Genomic DNA, 23,814 nt, shown 5'->3' with positions numbered 1-23,814 from the left:
GTTGCGGAAAGTGAAATTTTGTTTGCAATGAAAGATTTTCAGATCTGTACGCAGGTATGATTGGGATTAGTTGGGTACATACACAGATCCACCTTTGAAGGGTCACGTATATATTCTGCAAAATATTTTTTAGTATCTGCAGATCTATACGTAGGTGTTGTGCATGGTAATTGTGTACATATGTCGATATTCCTTGTGGAAGTCCTGTACGCAAAACATGGTTTGATTTGTTGATTGATGCTTACAGATATGATGATTGATGTTTACAATTGATGTGATCTGGTTTACTTGTTGTTGTCTGTCCTTGATGTCTTTATCATGATTGAGGTGACTTGGTTGAAATTTTCAAGTTTAATGTCACAAAAGTTTGACTAAGTGTATAATTTGTAATTGGATCAAAAATCTATGGTTGATTCAATGATTTGTAGCTAGTGAAATGGTTTATGAATTGTTTAGTGATTGAGGATCTAGTGTTCAGTATTCTGAGATCCGTACGCAGATGTTATATAGAGAAATATGTATATTCATGAGTCTTGTTTAGTACAATCACATATATAATTTGATATTTATTGTTTCTCGTTAGGTTATGCATTCCATGACTTGGTGCTTCATAATTTCAGTTGATTTATAGTCTGACAGTGTCTCAGATTCAATGCTTCAGCTTGTTTGGGTTTATGGTTGATATGGGTCTAGTTTGAAAATTTGTTGAAAGGTTGCCTATAGGTCATGTTATGATTGTTTGGCAGGTGCATCGAATCTGAACATTTTGAAAAGTGGTCCACAAGGAGATGAGGGTAGCATCCTTCAGAAGGGGGTAGGAGATCCCTTTCGGTAGGAGCCGATAAACGAGTTCAAGGTGTTGTAGCTCCCTTCCAGTGGGTGCTGGGAAACGAGAGAAGATTGTAGCCATCTACAGGTCGTGTCTGCGTACTCACAAGATTCTACCTCAGTACAAATGTAATATTTTCCTTTATACCATAAGAAAGAAGACAGAGAAAACAACAACAGTGGTTTTCTCCCACATTGGATTTCCACCTAAAATCCTAGTGTTCTATGTGTGTTAGTTGTGATTTCTTTATGTTATTTATTGCATACTGAAAGTAATTAATCTATTAATGCATTGATTGAAGATAAATGTCTAATAGAATGCATAAAAATCAATAAAATGGATATCCACTGGTTTCCTTCTCTGAAGTTGCATACATACGCAGGTTTCCTTAATAACGGTAGCGTATATTTTTTAGAATATTAAATTTAGAAATTTTGATTTTAAAAATATTGATTCACCCCCTCCCAAGTATTTTTTCCAACAATTAGTATCTAGCTACCTTTTTTTAATGAAACTAACTTGGTATTTTCGAAAGTCATAATGAGAGCATATTCCCAGTCACTTGGAGTTGATGTATGGGAAATCGTTGAAGGAGGCTTTCAATATTCATCCTCCATGTGGTGCAGGTAATTCTCAGAGCGGACACAAATAATTCCTCTTGCCCAAGAGAGTGGGTCTAGGCACAAACAAACAATCTATGGAAAATCTCCTTAAGCTAGAATCAATTAAGAGGGCCTACCTCTTAGAATGCTATTCCTCTTGGTGATGATCTTGCTTCCTCACTCCAACTATCTTCCGTTTCCTTCCTTAGAATACCTGAAACATGCAAACAAGAACAAAAACAAACGTGACAACATGCAATATTGTATTCAACCTAGTTAATAGGTCAAGGAACATTAAGCCATAAAGATGTAAAATGACACTTCATGTAGGAAATGAATTGATAGTTGCATTAATATAAATCAGAAAGAGATTACAACCGGTGCCTTGACATTGCTGGTCATCCGGGTTCCCACACTTCTGCTAGCACTTCATGGATAGCCCCAACAAACGGAAGTTTAAGGCCTCTTTCCCTCTAGTCTCAAACGAAACCAAAATCACACTATTCTCCCTCAAACACACACTAGAAAGCTATAAGCTATAAATGACTTGATGGTTATTCACACTTGCTCCAAAACTCCAAATTGCTTCTGTTTGGGAAAAAGAGAGCCTTATATAGCTTGGATGGATGGGAGATGGTTTATCTCATCATGGGAGAAGGTCTTATCTCTTGAGGTAATTCCATCCTATTAGGGGAAAGGAGCCCAAACTGATTTCCTCTTCTCTAGCTAGCTCAACCATCTACCAGACTTCCATTACGAAGCTTCTAGACATGGAAGATTCAACTCCTTATTAAAAAACCTTCCAAAAGAGGATCGACATGATTGGAAAAGGGCTCAGTCGATCCGGTCGGCGTGAAGGTTAGTTTTAACCTCTATAAATCGGTGCGAGGAGAAAACTGGTCAGTAGCATTGGCCTTGTAAATTGGGATAGAAGGAACATTCTTGGGAAATGATGCAAAGGGGAATTATTCTGCTCATGAAGAGGGAAATACTGGGAGTTTCTTCATGATGGGAAAGCATGTCGGTACATTGTAGAGGTCCTCTAGGATCATAGACGGGGAGTACAAGGATAGTGACAAAATGTTGTGTAACAGATGCCTCCTAAAGCGTGAAGGCCAAACTAGAGTGAGCGGTGAAATGATTTATAAGTGGAAGCAAGGTACCAGAGTCCATCATCAAAAAAACTACAAGCAAGAATAGATACATATACATCACTGAAAACCTTGAATAATGATATACGAATCATGGTATCGACACAACCATCCAGAGAATGATCATGTAAATGGATCCAAGGTATTGGCGCAACCATCTAGCATAAAGGCTCATAATGAAACCAAGGTATGATCGTAAACACCCAATAATGAGAAGGATCACATATAACAACCCATGGTATGGTCGCAACCATCCACCTCTATATCAACATGACCATGTCATATTGCCTCGCAACCTGGATTTGTGTAATCTTAGCCCAGGGTCTTGCGCTCCAAACAACCCGATCAAAGTACAAATCCTAACATGTGAATGAATATGTTGAAGTCAAACATGCTAGGAAGTGGCTTGATTACCAGTCAATGATGTGATTCGTTAACAAGTGCGAGAGAAACCATTGATAATGCTAATGGCTCTCAAGGTACTGACATCACATTTCACGGAAAGTGAATAAAGGAACTGATGTCAAACACCCGTGAAATGACTCGATTGAAAGCCAATGATATGAACTTTTCGTCGAGTTCAAAGAACTTTCCATTAGGGCATGCAAGCTCTAAGGTACTGGAAGGGAGTCTCTCAGTCAACTTCCTGGATAATGAGCTAAAGTCTACAAGAAACGACTGTGTCGAAGGAGGGCCATGATGTATCCCACATCATCGACACGAGACAAAGGGATGTAAATGACTTCAGATAATATAGATAATCAAGAGTAAGTGTAACTGCAGAAGGACTGACTCTTGAACATATCAGCAACATGATTATGGAGTTTGGTAGTTGTTGGATCCATAGGATCGTGGTCATGAGGACGTGGCAGAGATTAAATGGAAGGTCAAATGAAAAGGAGGATATCCCATCCCGACATGAAGCAGAAAATGTCATGTTCAAGAGTGAGCTGGCGACACGACTGATCGGATTTCCAAATTTTCCTCCACCATTTTTGGTAGGTACCCCAATTATTTTTGATCTCAAGATTAAAGGGGATAGCATATGCTTGCACTATAAGTTCATCATTTGGACGAATCTGACCTAGTAAGTTTAATGAGCCTTAGGAGGGAGAAGCTCACATTCGTCATGTCGATGAATTCGATGTCATTTAATGTTTTAACGAGTCCGACAAAGGTATAACTCGGTATCATTTTCATGTTTAGAGAGTTTGAAAAAGACACGAAAAAGAAAACTCAACATGGTCCCCTTTTATACATTTGTGTCTTTCGAGCCCGAAAAGGTAGAAAACATTGCTTAAGAGAACCACTTGACCATTTCAGTCAAGGAGTACCTTTTTCGTAAATAGTGCATCCCAACTCGAAAAAGGGGTAAACATATATTGGGTGCACAACATTTCATAGCCTTTTACGAGTTCAAAATGTCAAGAACTCGAGAATATTTTCGTGTTAAAAGAGTTGGAAAAGAGCTTGAAAGAAGACCCCGGATTTTATTCTCTTTTACGAGCCAAAAAGGGAAAAATACTCGGCGATATTTTAATTTTAGATTTACGAGCCGAGAAAAGAGTTGAAACACGACTCGAGTACCATCGTCAACAATCCATCGCCTGTTGCTACACAAAAAAGGTAAATGGATTATCCAGTTTTGAGGAAAAATATATAGAAATTACTCAAAAGCCCTAATATTTCATGAAAAAAATGAAGAAAATGGGGCAAAAATAATTATTTTTTACCATTTACCATTTTACCTTTGTGTGAAGAGTTTTTTACCCACTTGTGCCTTAATTTTTCCGGAGCCGATTGCAAGAGATCCGGGAGGTCATTTGTCGAGCCGTCAGTTGCACGTAAGAGTCGAGGCCTTAAGCTCCATTTTCATACTGATATTTCCTCTTTTTATCCATTTTTTGGGTTTGATGGGGAGCTTTTGGCAAAAAAATTTCACCCTTGGACGGCACAATTCCGTGCCCGGAATCGCACCAATCGGGGGTGGATAAAACTGCCAACCACGCCTTCGGCGGAACTATTTTTAAAACAGTCATGCTGACGCTGTGAGAAAAAAAATTGCATGTTCCTTGCTCAATTCAACTGTTTGAACCCAAATTGTTCCATCCAAGGATGATCATTGACTTGATTACATGGTTTTTGTAGGAAGAAATCGTGAAAAATGGTAGATTGGAAAGAATGTGAGCATGAGGATACTGATACTCAAGCAATAGATGATCCAAATTGCTTGGAGGCTTTGAGGAACTGTGGGCTCCTCAAATTCTTTTTGAAACCAGGTATATGGGCCCAACCTGAGTTGCTACGGTACCTGATCAATCTCTAGGACATAAATCGGGAAATTTTCATCATCGTTGACCAAGAGATGGAGTTGGAGACTTCAAACATTTATTTCATCATAGGACTGTCCTAGAGAGGGGTCCATTCAACGTATATGGATTGAGGCTAATTTGTTGGGTGTGGAGCCTGATTATCTTCTATATTCAAAGGTATCGCCACATAGGACCCCAGTTCGAAATGGGGGCGGCAATGCCGCCCGTAAAATGTTCGCTGCAGGGGGGGTCCAGGGGGGGCGGCACATGAATTGGGTAAGGAGCATGATATGGACATGTTATACAGTGATAGCCAAAGTGCCATTCATCTTGCAAATAACTCAGCGTTTCATTCCAGGACTAAACACATACAGCTCAAGTACCATTTCATACGATTAGTGTTGGAAGATGGAGAGTTGAAGCTGGAAAAGATACACACTAGCCAAAATCCTGCAGATATGCTAACAAAAGTTGTAACCAGGGAGAAACTGAGAATATGCTCAGTCTCAGTTGGTCTTCAAGGCTGACGATGAAGATGAGAAACAGCCAGGTCCAAAGAGGAGTCATTGTCCAGCAAATGGAGCAGCGGTGGAGTTGCTACAATCAGTCTCCAAGTGGGAGATTGTTGGGTGTGGAGCCTGATTATCTTCTATATTCAAAGGTATCGCCACATAGGACCCCAGTTCGAAATGGGGGCGGCAACGCCACCCGTAAAATGTTCACTGCAGGGGGGGTCTAGGGGGGGGCGGCTGCGACCTTTAGGAGCCCCCCCCTGGCGGGGGGTTTCGGGGGCAGCGCCCCTGAAGCTAAAAATAGCTGTAAAATTGCCTTGTAAAAGTATAGTAATTTCTAGTCAATCTGGGCCATTCATTAGGCGGATGATCTGACGGTAGAACTTATGTTTAGTTTAGGGTTTTTTTGCCCTAGAAGGCAACCCCTCTCTTTGTATGAGGGTATTGTGTTTGAGGCTGTGTGATAGATGTGTATTCTGTGAGCGAGAAACAGAGAGGTGAGACTGTGAGAGAAAACAAAGGATATTACAGCGGATTTGCTGTAGGTTGTGTCTCTTCATTTTGCTGGATAATAGAAAGGAAGGACTGGCTGTTCGAGGTGGACGTAGCCAAAACTGGGTGAACCATGTATATCTGTGTCTCTCTTGTTTTGTGTGTTTTCTGTTTTTATATTTCTGCAATATTTTATGTGTTCCATTGCTCCGTAATATATAATTTTCTAACATGATTGGGGCTAGTGTGACAATGCTACTTACTGAACATTTCCCAGAAGCTCTCAAATACGAAAGTGGTAGGATTGATATTATGACTATTCGAGATCTTGTGTTGAGAGTGCTATTGTTGACGATCAACAGAGTGGCTAGGTCCCAAGTGCCGCATGAGACCAAAAAGTTGAAGTTTCAGTACGCTATCGACTGCACGATGCCCACCATATTTAATTGGGTAGAAGCTATGAAAATCAACATGAAGCGCCAACTATCAAAAGCTAAGGTGGGAAACTTGAAGCAATTTTTCTTTGGATCTATGTTAGCGACCTTCTTCTTGGAACGAGTGTCGTTGTTCCAATACCAGTTGACTGAGGTAGATTCGCTTATGCCACGAGATCCACGGATGGTCCATTGGAGTGAGTTTATGCCCAGGGTTACAGGGGCCAACAGATGTCCTATAAACTTGCCTTTTTCTCATGGCTATGACGACAACTGATTGTAGTGGAGGATTGGCCTTACAATAGTACCGACTTCCATGGAGATAAGGATATGCTGCTCTTATAAGGGGAGGATTTTGATGATGGAGGTGAAAAAAACAATTTTTTAGTTTTTTGATGTGTTTCTTTTTTTTACTATCTTTGAAATATATGTGTTCATGACACTTCGATTTTATGAATGCAGATGTTAGACTAGAACACCTTGTTGGGATGTCCTCGATCGTCAGGCACATCGCTCGGCAGTTTGATGTCGGTCCTTTTCAGGAGGGAAATGACAACGAGGAGGAGATTGCACAAAATCTCGAGGGTTTGACCCATCGGATCCCAGAGTATGCTTGGATGGGTAATGTCCCATGCCAGTACCAATGGCATAAGATGGGGGTGTTAGATCGGATTCGTCGATTGCTGATTCCTGTAGTCCGAGTAGTTACATGCTAACATGAGCATCATGATGTTTAGTGCATAGGTCTAGCATTCCATATTTTTGAGGCCTGTGAGCCACGAATGTATAAGGTGTACGAGCCAATGATGTATTTCGAACACACATATTATTTTTTTAGGTTTTGATGTATGGCAAACATTATCAAAACACGCACACACACAGATATATGTGTGTGTGTGTGTGTATTGTGCTTCCTTGCTTACTATGGTACAAATGTTTTTGTTTTTGAGTTGTTACATGTTTCGCAAATGTCTATCCAACACATAATTATCTAATGCATTTTTTAATGTATTCATATGTTGAGAAATATGATGATATGTAATGTAATGAAAATTTCTCTCTAGCAGACAAATACGTAGATAAATTCTCAATATATGAGGGTTTCTGACGGAATATTGCCCATTATGTTGAAGAACAACAAGTTGTGAATCAAGGTTGACAACCAGTTCCCGGATGCCAAGAGCAATAACTTCTAACAATAATTCAATAACCGCGCCATACTCAACGATGTTATTAGTTTTTTAACCTAGACATATACCTTGAAGATCAGTCAACTCACCATGGGTGTCATAAATGGCCCATGTTGCGGATGATAGATTTCGGGTACTATGGTAAGCACCATCAACGAAACTGACGTGAGGAGACAATGACATCTGCAAAGCAGGAAAAAACATAATAAGCAGGGAAGCTGCTTGCAAAATAACACACCAAACCACACTGTACAAAAATGAATGACACACTATTGTAATGCCAAAAGTGTTGAACATCTTGTATGACATCCAAAGCTAACTTCTCGACATGAGCATAACGTGTCTCAGTGTCGAGGAGATTTCGACTGAGGTTGTAAATAAAATGTTCATTTCCTTCATCATTGTCCTATACCAGCACCATGGCGATAGTACTAGAGGCTGCAGCTAGATAAGGGAAGTAATTGCGATGATAGTTCAGGGGTTGCATCAAAGGAGCAATGATGAGGACATTGTTTAGGTCATCGAAATACTTTTGAGCAACCTCATCCCAGACAAAAGGGGTTCCTTGCTTGAGAAACTGGGTGAACCCTGAAACTAGCTCAACATAGTCGGTACGAAACGATGGAGGAAATTTGCTTTTCCCTACAAACTCTGTAGTTGATGCAATGACGATGGAGGGGGTAAATTAACTATGGACTTGACTTTAAGAGGATTGAGGTGAATGCCTTCCTTCAAAATGATAAAGCCAAGGAGTCATCTGGATTCGACACAGAAGACACATTTATGTGGATTCAACTAGATTTTGTAGTGTCTACAGTGAAGAAAAATTTGCCGGAGATGATCGGGGTGATCATGGAGGTTATGAGAATGAGCGGGGAGATCATCCAAGTAAGGTTGAATGATGTTTCGAATGTCATGGAATGTATAAGACATCGCTCTCTCGAATGTGGCCCCAACATTCTTAAGGCCAAAAGGGAGCTTTTTGTGTTAGGATATTCCGACACATAGGAAATAGTTAAGTTCAACTTGGTCTAGTATAGAGTTAGGTATAGAGTTAGGTAAAGTGTGTTTCTTTACCGTTGTACATTTTGTAACTTACAATCCGATGGTCACGATATGTAGTGATCTGACGGTTCATTCTCTCCTCGATATTACCGACACTTGATCCGTGGCTTGACACCCGATTGGTCCATGAGTTCTATTTAAAGCGCATGGAGGGTCATTGTTCGGGTAATCCGTGCATGAGAGAAGCTTATGTAAATTTTCATTCTTTGATTAATAAATTGCCTGTAGTACCCACGTTGGGACAGACCGTGGACTGTTTCCCTCTTTGAGGGTTTTAACCACGTCAAAAATACTGGTGTATTGATCTGTGATCTAGTTGTGAGCGGTGTCCTTTTGGTATTCTTTCTGAGGAACTTACCCTGTAAATTCCTACATGGTATCAGAGCTATTTGAGGGCCGCGTCCGTTGGTGATCCAAATCTGAAGCCGGTAGGACTGCATGCGGCTGTCGTTTCCTAGATCTGCTGTTTCTGACTGCTTTCAGGCCGAGAGGACTGCTCTGTTGCGTTCGGAGCATCTGTTCCAGTGAGGAACCCCTTTCGTTTCACGCGAAAAGGTTTCCGGTAGCCCTAGCTGCGTCATTTTTCAGATCGGGAGGTATACAGTGTTTTTTGCAGTTTACTGTTATTTTCTCTCTGCTTATTTCGGTTTCGGTTTATTTAGCCTTTTTTTTTAACCGAATCTATACCTTTCATTTCTGCGTATGCTCTTTGCCCTGCGACTCTGTGCAATCTGGGCAAATCAGAAACAGAAAGGAAGGATTTTTCTCATGCGTATGCTCTTTTCCCTGCACCTTAGTGTGATCTCGGAAAATCAGAAACATTGAGAAAAATATTTAGTTTTTCGGCTAAAGCTAACTTTGAGATTTTTTTTAAAAATTTCTAGTTTTTTGGCTAAAGCTAACTTCGAGCCGCAAGGTTCATTTTTCTTTGCATATTCGTGTTGGGTTTTGTGTTTTGTGTTTTGTAGGGAAAAAGAGCTTTCTCAAGGCAAGCACGCAAACCAAGCCCCCCCCCCTCTCTCTCTCTCTCTCTCTCTCTCAAATTTTTTGTATAGATCAATTGGTTCAAAGCTATTTTAAGAGAGTAGAGGTCTTGGGTTCAAGTCTCCATTTTGTGGGGGCAGATTTTTTCATTCCCGCACATTCGCGCACTTTGCCGGCAACGTCAACAATTTTTTTTCAAAAAGCCATAACTTCTTCATCCGGAAGCCTTTTTCAGAGCCGTTTTTTTTAAAACCGCCTATTTTTTCGAGATCTATCCATTGGAACACTTACTTTCAGCATCTTCAGCTTCAGTTTTTAAAAAAAATGGAAAGTCCATGCCAAGTCATTCTTGACAGCACTAACTACTTCCAATGGGTAGCCTACATGGAAGATTTACTTAGAAGTAAAGGTCTCTTCAGAATAGCCACAGACCAAGAGAAGAAACCAAAAGATGAAGACAAGGCTGCAAAATGGGAAAATAGACAAGATCAAGCACGTGGTTTGATAGGGATGTCTATTTCTCCTGATCTTAGATTCCACATTGCAGAACTTGAGACTCCTCATGAAGCATTAGAAAAACTCGCTAAAGTTTTTGGGATTAAAAATGAAATTAGAGCCCATCAACTTGAAAATGAGTTGCTTACTTTGGATCCTAATAATTTTTCTTGCATTGAAGATTTCTTGTCCAAATTCAAGACCCTTAGATATCTCTTGGAAGGTGTTAAAGTTAAGAAAGAAGATGGTAACCTTATTTATTCCATCCTTACTAAGTTGGGACCAGCCTACTCTGTATTTGTTTCCACTTTCCATTCTACAAGGGAAGCTTTCATTTGTCAAGGAAAAGACTACAAGGCCCCTTCCTTTGACTCCTTTTGTGATTCCTTAATAAGAGAACAAGAAAAACTCTTACACCTTGGTCTTCTTAATCTTGGAAACTCTTCCACGAAAGCGTTAGCCGCCCAGCAGCAACCAAATTCAAAGAATCCTAAGAAGTCATATCCTCAAAAGAATGGTCCTAAACCAACTCAGCCTCAAAATGAAAGATCATTTCAGCAAAATGATAAGACCAATAAAAACAAATGGAAGAAGACTGATAGACATTGTAACTTTTGTAATCGAGATGGCCACTTAGAATCTAAATGCTTTAAGAAGATGGAAGCCTTGGAAGCCGCAATGAAGAAACATAACATCCATGTGGAGCCTACTTCAACTTCAACTTCCGGAATGGCACTTTCTGCATGTCGTTGTCAATCATCTCAGTCTGGTTATGCATTAAATGTATCTTCTTCTTCTTCTCATTCTCATGAGTGGCTCATTGATTCTGGAGCCTCTTATCACATGGCCAAAAACCAAGCCATGTTTTCTTCTTTAAATGATTGTAACACCAAAAATATATATGTTGGTGATGATAGATCTCTTAATGTTGTAGGGACTGGAACTGTTCATCTAGACAATGGTCAGTTTAATGATGTATTATGTGTTCCAACCTTATCCTGCAACCTTCTATCTGTCTATCAGATAACTCATTCAGGTGAAGGTAAAATTGTTGAATTTTCACCTCATGATGTTGTAATCAAGGATCTAAAAGATCCTAAACAGATTCTAGCTACTGGTCTTGCTGATGATTCCACAAGGTTGTATAAGTTTCACAACTTTGGGTCATCAAATCTTCCCTCAGTATTTGTTGCTCATAATGATGAAGTGAGCAAACTTTGGCATGAGCGATTTGGTCACTTAAACTATCGCTCCCTTCAGCATCTATGTAAAGAAAATATGGTGACAGGTCTTCCTATGGTATCTTGCAGAGATGGTGTTTGTTCCGGATGTGTACTCGGAAAACATCATCGGGACAGTTTTGACAAACGTGCCTCTTGGCACGCCTCAGCCCCTTTACAGCTTGTGCACAGTGATTTATGTGGTCCTCTTCCTGTTGCTTCATTCTCTGGCTGCAAGTACTTCTTAACTTTCATTGATGATTTCTCCAGACGCACTTGGGTATACTTCTTAAAACTCAAGAGCGAAGTATTTAACACATTTTTGGCCTTCAAAGCCTTTGTTGAAAAACAATCTGGACATCAAATTCTTAAGCTAAGAACTGATAATGGTGGAGAATATGTTAAAAACACATTCATCAACTTTTGCACCGAAAATGGAATTCAAATGCAACATACTGTTCCATACACTCCACAACAAAATGGTGTAGCTGAAAGGAAAAATCGCACCTTAAAGGAAATGGCTAATTGTATGCTGCAATCTAAAGGACTCAGTCTTAGTTTTTGGGCCGAAGCAATTAATTGTGCAAATTATATAATCAATCGCACTCCTACTAAGGTTCTAGAAAATATCACTCCAGAAGAAGCTTGGAGTTCCATTAAACCAGATGTAAGTCACTTTCGTGTGTTTGGAAGTGAAGCATGGGCCCATATTCCAGATGAAAAGCATAAAGCTTTAGAACCTAAGAGTGAGAAATGTACTTTTGTTGGATATTCTGAAGATGTAAAAGGTTATAGACTTATTCCATTTAAGTCCAAAAATGTTATCATTAGAAGAGATGTAAAATTTGATGAAAATAAATCGGCCTGCGAGCCTAGTCCGGCGGATGTGCCACCTCTTCCTATCTCTTCTACTTTTGAAAACATTTCTTCTTCAGATGATGAAAGCGAGGATGATAATCCTCCCCCACCTTCTCAGGATCCTCAACTTCCAAGATGGGTCCGTGCTACTCGGGATGCAGCAGGTGATCTTGTCGGTGATCCTACAGATCAACGACGTACACGTTCTCAGTTTGAAAGAGCCTCTTCTTTACTGGCTCAAGCTCCAGTAAATCATGATCCTGACACTTTTGCAGAAGCTTCAGGCCATCCACATTGGGAAGCAGCTATGAATGAAGAATATCATTCATTGATGACAAATGATACATGGGATCTTGTTCCTCTACCAAAGGGACGCAAACTTGTTAGATGTAAATGGGTTTACAGAACCAAGTATGGACCAGATGGGAAAGTTGATAAACATAAAGCTCGTCTCATTGCTAAGGGCTTTTCACAGGTTGAAGGCATTGACTACACTGAAACCTTCTCCCCTGTTGCCAAAATGAACTCTATCCGCCTTGTTCTTTCCCTTGCTGCCTCTTTAAAATGGGAAGTCCATCAGATGGATGTTAAATCTGCCTTCTTGCATGGGGACTTGCAGGAAGAAATCTATATGGAACAACCCATTGGCTTCATACAAACAGACTCCAGCCTTGTTTGTCGACTTAAGAAATCCCTTTATGGCCTCAAGCAAGCTCCTCGGGCTTGGTATGCCAAAATGGATAGCTTTCTTTTAGAATCTGGCTTTTCTAGGTGTCATTCTGACAATACTGTCTACACCAAGAAAGTGGGCACCTCTCTTATCATCCTTGTTCTTTATGTTGATGATCTTATTCTTACTGGTAGTGATCCCAACCTTATAAACCATGTGAAGTCCAACCTTAAAAAGAAATTTGAAATGACAGACTTAGGACACTTACACTATTTTCTCGGTCTTCAAGTCTTGCAATCCAAGGAGGGTATTTTCCTTTCCCAGTCCAAGTATGCTTGTGATATTCTTCGTCATTTTCACATGGAAGACTGTAAGCCAGCCCCTTCTCCCTTTCAGTCTGGAGTCAAACTTTCAGTCTCTTGTACTTCTCCTGAAGTTGATGCTACCTTATACCGTCAACTTGTAGGAAAACTCTTGTATTTAACCCATACTCGTCCTGATCTTTCCTTTGCTGTTGGCCTTGTTGCTCGTTTTATGCAAAACCCCCGTGAAAGTCATTGGAAAGCAGCTAAAAGAATACTTCGTTATGTTCGAGGTACAGTACAGTTTGGGATTCATTACAGTGCCAAAGCAGCTCCTCTGTTAGTTGGTTTCACTGATTCTGATTGGGCTGGTGACCCTGATGATCGGAAGTCTACTGCCGGTTATGTCTTCACTCTTGGTTCAGGACCTATTACATGGGCTTGTAAGAAACAGGCTGCCATTTCTCTTTCGTCAGCAGAAGCAGAGTATCGTGGTGCCGTGGAAGCTAGTAAGGAAGCCTTGTGGCTTCGTCAGATCCTATCAGAGTTTGGCTTTGAGCAGCAGCATCCAACCACACTTTGGTGTGATAATCAAAGTGCCATTCAGCTATGCAAAGATCCAGTCCAGCATCAGCGCAGCAAACACATTGAACTACACATGCACTTCATCAGAAAGCTCATTCATGACCATGTTCTTGAAGTGCAATATTGTTCAACAGATGATCAGGTTGCAGACATCTTTACAAAGGCTCTCACAGAGGCGAAGTTCACTAAACTTCGATATATGCTTGGAGTTCAGGAAGTTGTCACTAAGGGGGGATAGGCTCTAGTGCCTCCTTCCTTCTCCTATTGTGTCATATTTGTAAATCCTTCAATCCTATCCCAAGTTGTTCTTAAGGGGGGATGTTAGGATATTTCGACACATAGGAAATAGTTAAGTTCAACTTGGTATAGTATAGAGTTAGGTATAGAGTTAGGTAAAGTGTGTTTCTTTACCGTTGTACATTTTGTAACTTACAATCCGACGGTCACGATATATAGTGATCTGACGGTTCATTCTCTCCTCGGTATTACCGACACTTGATCCGTGGCTTGACACCCGATTGGTCCATGAGTTCTATTTAAAGCGCATGGAGGGTCATTGTTCGGGTAATCCGTGCATGAGAGAATCTTATGTAAATTTTCATTCCTTGATTAATAAATTGCCTGTAGTACCCACGTTGGGACAGGCCGTGGACTGTTTCCCTCTTTGAGGGTTTTAACCACGTCAAAAATACTGGTGTATTGATCTGTGATCTAGTTGTGAGCGGTGTCCTTTTGGTATTCTTTCTGAGGAACTTACCCTGTAAATTCCTACATTTTGTACACAAAAGTCCCCCACGGACAGATGAAGGTTGTTTTATAATCATTCAGCACAATGCTTATCTGGTTGTAATTAGAAAAACCATCCATAAAAGAAAAGAATTCACTCCCAGCACATTCGTCAATGATCTGGTCAATGAAGGGAGTGAGGTAGTTATATTTAGGACATGCACGATTGAAATCACCGTAATTGATGCAAACGTGAATAGTGCCTTGCTTCTTTTTGACCAGTATAATATTCGAAACCCAATCTGTAAGAGGGATCAGATAAACAAATCCAACTTTCAGAAGTTTTTCATCTTCAACCTTAATGGCGACCGCTTTTCTAGGGTGCACTGGATGAATCTGTTGGTGAATGGGTTTTGCATGAGAATAAGTTTGGATCTCATGCATGACTATACTTAGGTCAATTGCAGGCATTTCTTTATATGACCATGCGAAAACATCCTAGAATTCTTGGAACAAATGAGTATAGATCTTGATCTCTTATGGAGAACAACTTATCCCAATATGGACAATTTTAATGACACTAGGTTTGATAGAAATGTCAATTCACGTCATTTGGGTATTGTTACCCATGTTCCCTTCTAGCCAAACTTCGTGAGTCAGGATCGATGTCTGAAGCGGCAGGGTCGGGAATTGAGAAGAGAGCTTCTTGAGACAAATAAACATGACCACCGGGCTAGGCAAGAACGAGGAATGATGATGAGTGTCGTGCCAAGGTACTTCCTCTAGAGACATTACTTCCATGATACTTTCGTCAGAAAGAAAAGTGTTGGGTAAGGGATCAGGGGATTCCGAAGAACCAAGCCACAAGGATTGAGAATACACATTGAGAGGTGTTCTCGAAATAGGATGGTCAAAGGATACGGAAGGTGAGACTGAAACAATTTCCATGTAATTAATTTCGGCGGGACTTAACGACATAACCTTACCCCATGTATAAACAAGATTTAGTGAAGGAAAAATCCAAGGATCAAACTTGACCGAAATCATGTTGACAAAGGCAACATGAGGAGGTGGGAGCGGAAAAATTCCCATCAAGGCAGAATATTTAAAAAGTCCTGCACCCACACTCTCATAAGGAGTATTGGTGTGCTTGACATATGGAACATTGACATCAGAGGAGGATGAGGAAAAGAAGGATAGTTGGTCGACTATGACTATCCTCCCTTGATGGGGAAAACAAATCACAGAGAAGAGGGAGGAGGCTACAACATCCATGGCATGGGTCCAGCTCCGCCTGAGTAGAATATTGTAGTTAAGATTAGTGTTAACAATCTCTACCTCGACATGTACCGTATTGCCCTCCAATGTAATGGCAAGGTTGGGAAGGACACCGAAATGTCGCGAATCGTGACTGTCAAAAGCTTCCAAAGTGTTAGGGGATTGGTTCAGAGTAGGACAACCAATTGCCTTCCAGAAAGTGATAAACATGATGCATGTAGAAGCACCTTCATCAACGACAGTCCTATGAATGGTTTTCTCATTTATGATTACCTAAATGAGAAAGGAAATTTGATGAGGTAAACACGGAACATGGTTTTCCAAGTCAAAGCAGATGAGATTAGAGTAATCTGGATCAATACCCCCAATAGCCGACAGTAATGATTTCAAATGAGAAGGATAGCTTTGAGGGACCTCCAGAGTAGACATAGCTGATGGCGCTTGAGCCAAATCCTCAACAATGTTATAATGTTGAGCGGCTCGAGTGTTAGGATTGTATGAGGAATTTCGAAGCACTCCTTGAGAAGGTGGTCGAATGGCAAAATTAGGATTAGGTCTCTCGATATGGAGAGGACTAGAACTAGATGGGGCCGAAGAAGAAGGGGTACCTTCTTTCTCTTTCCTTGTTGGCAGGGCAAGAGTTTGATAATCTTTTGACCTGGTAGCCACGTTGATCGGGGTACTCATCATGAACACTGGTGAACTTGAGGATGCAGATGACTGAGGCTGGTCTACCATTTGAGTCTACTAGGATGGAAAGGGTTCTTTCAGGACAGATGGGGTCCCTTTGAGCAAATGACTAATTTCAGACCATCTGGGACAATCCTTAGTATAGTGATCCTTGTAGAATTTCCTGCAAATTCTCTACAAATCTACCGCTGAGATCTATGTAGAAAATCTGAGTGTGGATTAACTCAATAATGCAATATACCAAAGAAAAATACTATAATCTACTTCTACTATCAAACTTGTGGAAGCTTAAAGATTGAGCAAGATCGAGCTGAACACATATAACCATAATAAGAAGAATCAATACACATGAAACATAGAAAATACTTAGGGGAAAGCCTTAGCTAAAAACCCCACTATCTTTATTATCATACAAGGTGGAAATACATCAAGAATACATAAAGCCTTAGCTCTCACAGCTAGTCAGCTCTCAATACAATCCTCCTGGGTGCTTACGGGCAAACAAGGCTTCTCACAAACCTTCTCCTATGCCCTCCAAGCCTCGTATTTCCTTGCGTAGTTACCTCTGGGATGATCTCCTTCACCTGGTGTAACACTGCTCTCACACACTGCTCTAACACACTGTCATAATTGCACAATCCTCAAGGAACCTTATTCCTTCTACATGCATGAGTTTCCTCTATAGGAGAAAACATGCAACTAATAGTACATTGTCCCTGTCTTTAATATCAACTGGGTCTTTATCAGAATAGACATGCTTGAGTTACTGATGAGAGAATCTTCAGTTATTTGGAGTACACTAGTTGTATGCATGCATGCATTATCTGACTGAACTCACAATTAGTTCCTCAAACCATTTGGAACTAGTTTAACTAGACTTAACTCAGTAAACTGAGCTAACTAATTACAACTCAAATAGAACTCAATCTTCTCTCCTTAATTAAGGGATAATCTCCTTAATTTAAGGGATAACTGTTGCATGACTTCCAAAATACTTCTAACTTGAATTTCTCCAACTAATTAATCCATAATGAATTAATTAATTATTTTCAAGTAGCCGGTGAGACTAAATTTGAATTTTAATTCAAGGACAAATTAAAATTGGAATATTTTGGATTCTATTTTTATCATTTCTTGTTGCTATTTTCAACACTCCCTCTCAATAAGAAAGGAATTCAACTTGATCCTCATCCTGAACCTTTGGAATGTTTTGCATGCAACACTTCTCTCTAGTGTTGTAGCTCCAACAACTCCAAAAAAAAAAAACCAACCTGAATCAGTATGATGCATCTGTCATCAAAGTCTCTCAATACTATTGCCTCTGCCAACTAAGAACTCTGCACTTTTGCTGACTCAACCGTTCTACACTGTTGTCAATCCTTCTCTGCACTCTTTAGTATTTGATGAATCTAGCCTCTGTCAGTTTGATCTCTGACTGCATCAATGCCAGTGATTCCTCATGCTACTATGTACTTTGGGATCCTGTAGCAAGGTAAGATCCATGTGATAAAACCTCTCAATGGACCCTACCCAATTTCAGCCTTCTTGGGATTATCACTTCACATCGCCCCACCTCACACCTGGAAGTATGGCTGCATGTGATCCCTTTGCTCACTTGGCTCAAAATTTCCCCCTACTGGAGGTCTCTACATGAGTGGATGCCTCCACTTGGTCTCCTCTCAGCATCTCCAATTTTGGCTCCTCCATAATTGTCTGAGACTTCTTCTGGGGCTACATGTTGAGATGTAATTTACCCTCCCTCTCAACCACCAAGTCTCTAACATTTGCCTTGCTCCTCAAGACTTTTCATTCATCTTGAACCTCAAGAGCATACAGGTTCTTAACTCATGAACAAATCTGTTTCACCTGTCCCGTGGTGATATGTCGAAGGAAAACATTTCCCTTACTGAAGAGAACATCTTAGCCTTTTTCCTCCAACATCGCGACCAATACCAAATTCTTCTTCAGTCCAGCCACATACTTCACATCTGTTAAGGTGATAGGAGCTCCATGCTCTCTCTGAAAAGCAACCATTCCCACTCTTGAAACACTAAACCTTTCGTCATCACCCATCTCTATCTGAATCTTGAGGTATTTCTCCTCCAAGGTATTGAATAGACTTTTATCACCGGTCATGTGGAATGAGGCTCCACTGTCAAGAAACCAACCACAACCCATCATCGATGATACCATGCATGCGATGAGGGTAAAGTCCATTTCGAACCGAGAGTCTAATGCCTCATCTTCTGATCCATTCGATGATCCCTTCTTGGACTTCTTCGATGGGAAATTAGTTGCATAATGACCCATCTTGTGACAATTAAAGCATCTCTCTTTATACTTGTCAAACTTCTTCCCTCCATGAGAATAATTGGATTTGGAATGAGAATCCTTCTCCTTCCCTTTCCTTGCCTTACTTGCTAAGGCCAGATTTTCTTCATCATTATCCTTGGATGAAGAACCATCTCGTGTGCTCCTCCCGATCTCCTCTTGCATGAGATCCAACCACAGTTGTTCCCAATCCGACATTTTCTCCCTTCCATTCACATAGTCCTGGTAGCTATTCTATCTCTTTTGAAGGCCAAGGAGAGCGAGGCTTACCATATCATCATCGAGAATAGTTATTCCCACACTTCCAAGCTCATCTCTGAAAGTGGTGAGCTTGTTCAGATATGTGGAAATAATATTGTAGTTCTCCATCTTGATTCTTCGAAGCTTATCCTTGAGCACCAATTTACTCTAGTCGCTACTATTTTGGTAGAGGTCCTTCAACGTCTTCCACATTGAATATGGAGTATCCTTCCCATGGAGACTCGAGACAATATGGTCTTGAACTCCCTCAAGGATAATCTGTCTCACCCTCGCCACACACTTCTTCCATTCAGCCAACCCTTGTGCATTAGTTGAGCTTGGCTTTGGGATTTCTTGATCAATGAAATCCTTCAATCCGTTGTCTTCTAATACAACCTCCATGCCATCTTTCCATGCTATGTAATTCGATCTGCCTTCCAAGGCATACTCGAGTCTCAATCCATAGAATGCCATTGACCAACCTTGAAGTATGAGATGAATTCGATTTGCACCTGCAACCCTGAACTTCAAACTTCAAATTCTCTTCTCAGTATACTATTCACATCTCTGATAACCTTTGCTCTGATACCATGTAGAATTTCCTACAAATTCTCTACAAATCTACCTGTGAGATCTATGTAGAAAATCTGACTGTAGACTAACTCGATAAAGCAATATACCAAAGAAAAATACTATAATCTACTTCTACTATCAAACTTGAGAAATCTTAAATATTGAAAAAGATCGAGTTGAACACATATAACCATAAGAAGAAGAATCAATACACATGAAACACAAAAAATACTTAGGGGAAAGCCTTAGTTAAAAACCCCACTATCTATATTATCATACAAGGTGGAAATACATCAAGATTACACAAAGCCTTAGCTCTCATAGCTAACCAGCTCTCAGTATAATCCTCTTGGATGCTCACAGGCAAATAACGCTTCTCACAAACCTTCTCCTTTACCCTCCAAGCCTCCTATTTCCTTGTGCATTTACCTTTGGGATGATCTCCTTCACCCAGTGTAACACTGCTCTTACACACTTCTCTAACACACTGTCAGAATTGCGCAATCCACAAGGAACCTTATTCCTTCTACATGCATGAGTTTCCTTTATAGGAGAAAACATGCAACTGATAGTACATTGTCTCTATCTTTAATCTCAACCGGGTATTTTTAAGAATAGACATGAATGAGTTACTAATGAGAGAATATTCAGTTATCTGGAGTACACTAGTTGGATGCATCCATGCATTAACTGACTGAACTCACAATTAGTTCCTCAAATAGTTTGGAACTAATTTAAGTGGAATTAACTCAGTAAATTGAGCTAACTAATTACAACTCAAATACAACTCAATCTTATCTCCTTAATTAAGGGATAATCTCCTTAATTTAAGGGATAATTGTTGCATGACTTTAGAAAGACTTCTAACTTGAATTTCTCCAACTAATTAATCCATAATGAATTAATTAATTATTTTCAAGCAGCTGGTGAGACTAAATTCGAATTTTATTTCACAATTTTAATTCAAGGACAAATTAAAATTGGAATATTCTAGATTCTATTTTTATCATTTCATGTTGCTATTTTCAACAATCCTTCTCACAAATGAGGCATGGATACTTAGGTTTCCGTTGGGAAGCATCACCAGCAGATGGTTTAGGAGGACCCTATTTTGGGGCACTGGCTTTACCCTTGCCTTTTCCTTTCTTCTTACCTTTAGAGGATTTATCTGTTGTGGTAGACTAGATAGCATGAACCTCTGAGGTTTTATTAGGGCCAGACACATTGTGAGAGGTGTCATTGGGAACAGTGTTGGAGACTAACTTCTTTTTAGAAGAATCTTTTGCAGGGGTTTGAGTCACTAAACCAATTAGTCCATCGAAAAGAGGGGTAGCGGGGGACTTAGATGTCGTGAGATCAGATGATGGTCTGGTTGCATCGTGTATCACATCATAGAACGTGATGAACTATAAATAGACAAGTTCTATATACTTGGCACATGTGATGGCTTGTTCCTCAGTGACACATCCACCCATAGCAATGTCCTCAGCAATTTTGTTGACAAATGATTTTGTGAACCACTTGGTCAACAACTGATCAGCAATTTCAAACTTAATCAGATGGTGCCTACATCTCCATTCATGGATGTGATCAGAGATGTGAGTTGATGTGTCTTTCTTGAGTGATGTTAACAGATGGGTGTCAATTTCATAACGAACCGAAAACTGGAAATGTGTGAGAAAGGCCATGGTGAGAGTGTTAAAGTAATGATAGGTGTTCCGGGGGAGCTCGATATACCACTTGGCCACAAATCCTATAAGAGTTCTTTGGGAAAGATGAAGACAAATGGAATCATCAACGTAGGAATTCAAGGAGCACCCGAGGTGATATGTCATCACGTGGGCTTGGGGTTCCTATTTCACTTTTCCTTCAAACTTTGGACAATCTCTCAGAATCTTGGATGGAACTGGAGGCCAGTATGGAGATTGAAGAATCAGATCATTCATGAGTCTAGACACATCTGGTAATTCCAACATAGCCAAGAATGGTAATTGGGTATTGAAAGGCATTTGAGGTCGATAAGGGGGTCCAACTGGTGGGACCCATCCCTGCTGGTAAGTATTTTGTCCCCAAAGGGAAGTGTTTTGTCCATAAGGCATTTGATTTTGCCCCCACTGTATGTTACCTTTCCCGTAGGGAGGATTCTGACCTTGAAAGCCTTGAAGCTATCCAGCGAGAGGCTGCTAGTAAGCAACATACTGGTTAAAAGGATGTTGAGCCTACTGGCCTTGGAAATATGGATTTTCCATCTGATGTCCCTGAGCATAAGGGTTTTGGACTTCCTGCCCCTGGACAAATGGGTATTGGACCTGCTTCCCTTAGATGTAAGGATTCTGTGCTTGCTATCCTTGGACACAAGGATTTTGGACTTGATATATTTGGACAAAAGGAGGCTGAACCTATTGGCCTTGGACATAAGGATTCTATACCTGCTGCTACAATACTTGACCCTAGCCTTTCCCTTGCAAGGGTTGACCTTGTTGATATGAGTATAAGGGTTGCTACTGCTCGAGTTGACCTTGTGGCTGCAAGGGTTGACCTTGTGGTTGTAAGGTTGTCCCTGTAGCTGCAGAGGTTGACCTTGCGAAGGCATAGGCTAGGAGGATTGTAGTGTATACTACATCTGCGGCTACATGGTTTGCTATAATTGTTGTGAGGTTTTCCCCTGCAGTTTTTGCAGTTTTCCTTGCTGTGGCATGATTTGGCGTTGCTGCTGCATGGATGGCCCCTGTTGTAACAAAGGTTTCCCTTACTACTGCAAGAGTTGTCCTTGCTACTGCAAAGGTACTTGAATAGTTCCCGGAATGATAGCTTGAAAGTTCCTGAACTATATCTAGCCATACCCACTAGGCGTGGCAGATGGACCATGCTAGACATAAGGTCTAGGTTGAGGGATGTATGATGGATTAGCCATCACTTGTGAACCATATGGAACATAAGGAGGTTGGTACTAACCTTGAGCCATATTGGGCTGCTGGTACTGGACGTGACTTGACCTAAACGGACCAACATTGGGTTGTTGGTACTGGACATGACTTAACCTAGAAGGACCAACATTAGGATGTTGGTACTAGACATTACTTGATCTAGCAGGACCAGCAAGATTTGAAATGGCACTCGAAGAAGGTTGGTTCATCCCAACCATGCAAGGTTGTGAGCCACTCACATTGGTTGTGCTAGATATCATAGAATCATTTGGACTCTACCCCCCAGACATTGGAATAGCTTGTCCACTTACTGCATGGATCGAAGAACTGACAATGAGATGACTTGAGATCATCGATTGAACTGGACGAGTCACCTAGACTGATGAAATAAGAGGATTGGGAATGGTGGGTTGCACCGGTACTGAAGTGACTACAGACATCACCATTTGTTGGGTGGTCAAGTTCTGAATGAATGGACCTATGGTAGGCATAGCGCCAGATGCCCAAATAGGGTTGTGATACAATGATGAGGCAGTAGGCGTGCCTAAAACCAACTGAACTAAATTCACGTAATTACGTGGTACTTCATGATGAAAACTAGTCAGATTTCTTCCCATGTAAGGGAAAACTTTAGGAGGGAAAGGATATTCCTGCTCCTCGACTGTACGGGGAGTGGAAACCTTTGAGTGACCCAGAGAGGAGACTGGGATTTTGCCTTCTAATTTCATGGGTGAAAACAGATGATGACAGACTACTGAAGATGTTCGAGGGGATAATTCCAAAGGAATACTTGACTGATCATACAGATTGTAAAGACACTATGGTGATATCACAACATGATCGAACAAAGGATTCGAAGGATAAACAACCAGTCCAAGTTGACCTTCAGAAGTCAGCGAACTCTTGGGAGTCTAGATAGGGTTATTTGGAGATTCCGGGCCAACGTCAGAAAGTGACCCAGTATCTGAAGGGGGAGGACAAGATGAAAAAGGTTGAATACTTAGGACAATTCCAAGCTCAACACCTTGGTCCTAAAGTGATTATGGCAATTGAGGAAAAGGATCCTTAGAAAATATTTCAGAGAGAGGAGAGGAAGATGAACTAGGCGAACTGGTTAGTTCAGCCATGATGATCTTGTCTCAAATAGCCAAAAAGAGAGATCATTTTTCAAGGGTTTTAAAATGTATTTAAATTCATACTCACAATGTGGTCTAGAAAGACTAACAAGGATGTTATAAGATTGTGGCAACAATTTTTTAAGACGCAAAAACAAACTGGTGCTCTTTTGTGTTTTAAGAATTCAGAAAGAAGTAAAGGTGACTCTATCACTTTCGGTTTGAAACGAGCA

Source organism: Pinus tabuliformis, chromosome 8, assembly GCF_031772625.1.
Source record: "Pinus tabuliformis cultivar Carrire ecotype Pingquan chromosome 8, CPIR1, whole genome shotgun sequence".
Classification (NCBI taxonomy): domain Eukaryota; kingdom Viridiplantae; phylum Streptophyta; class Pinopsida; order Pinales; family Pinaceae; genus Pinus; species Pinus tabuliformis.
Note: the sequence above shows the minus strand (reverse complement) of the source record.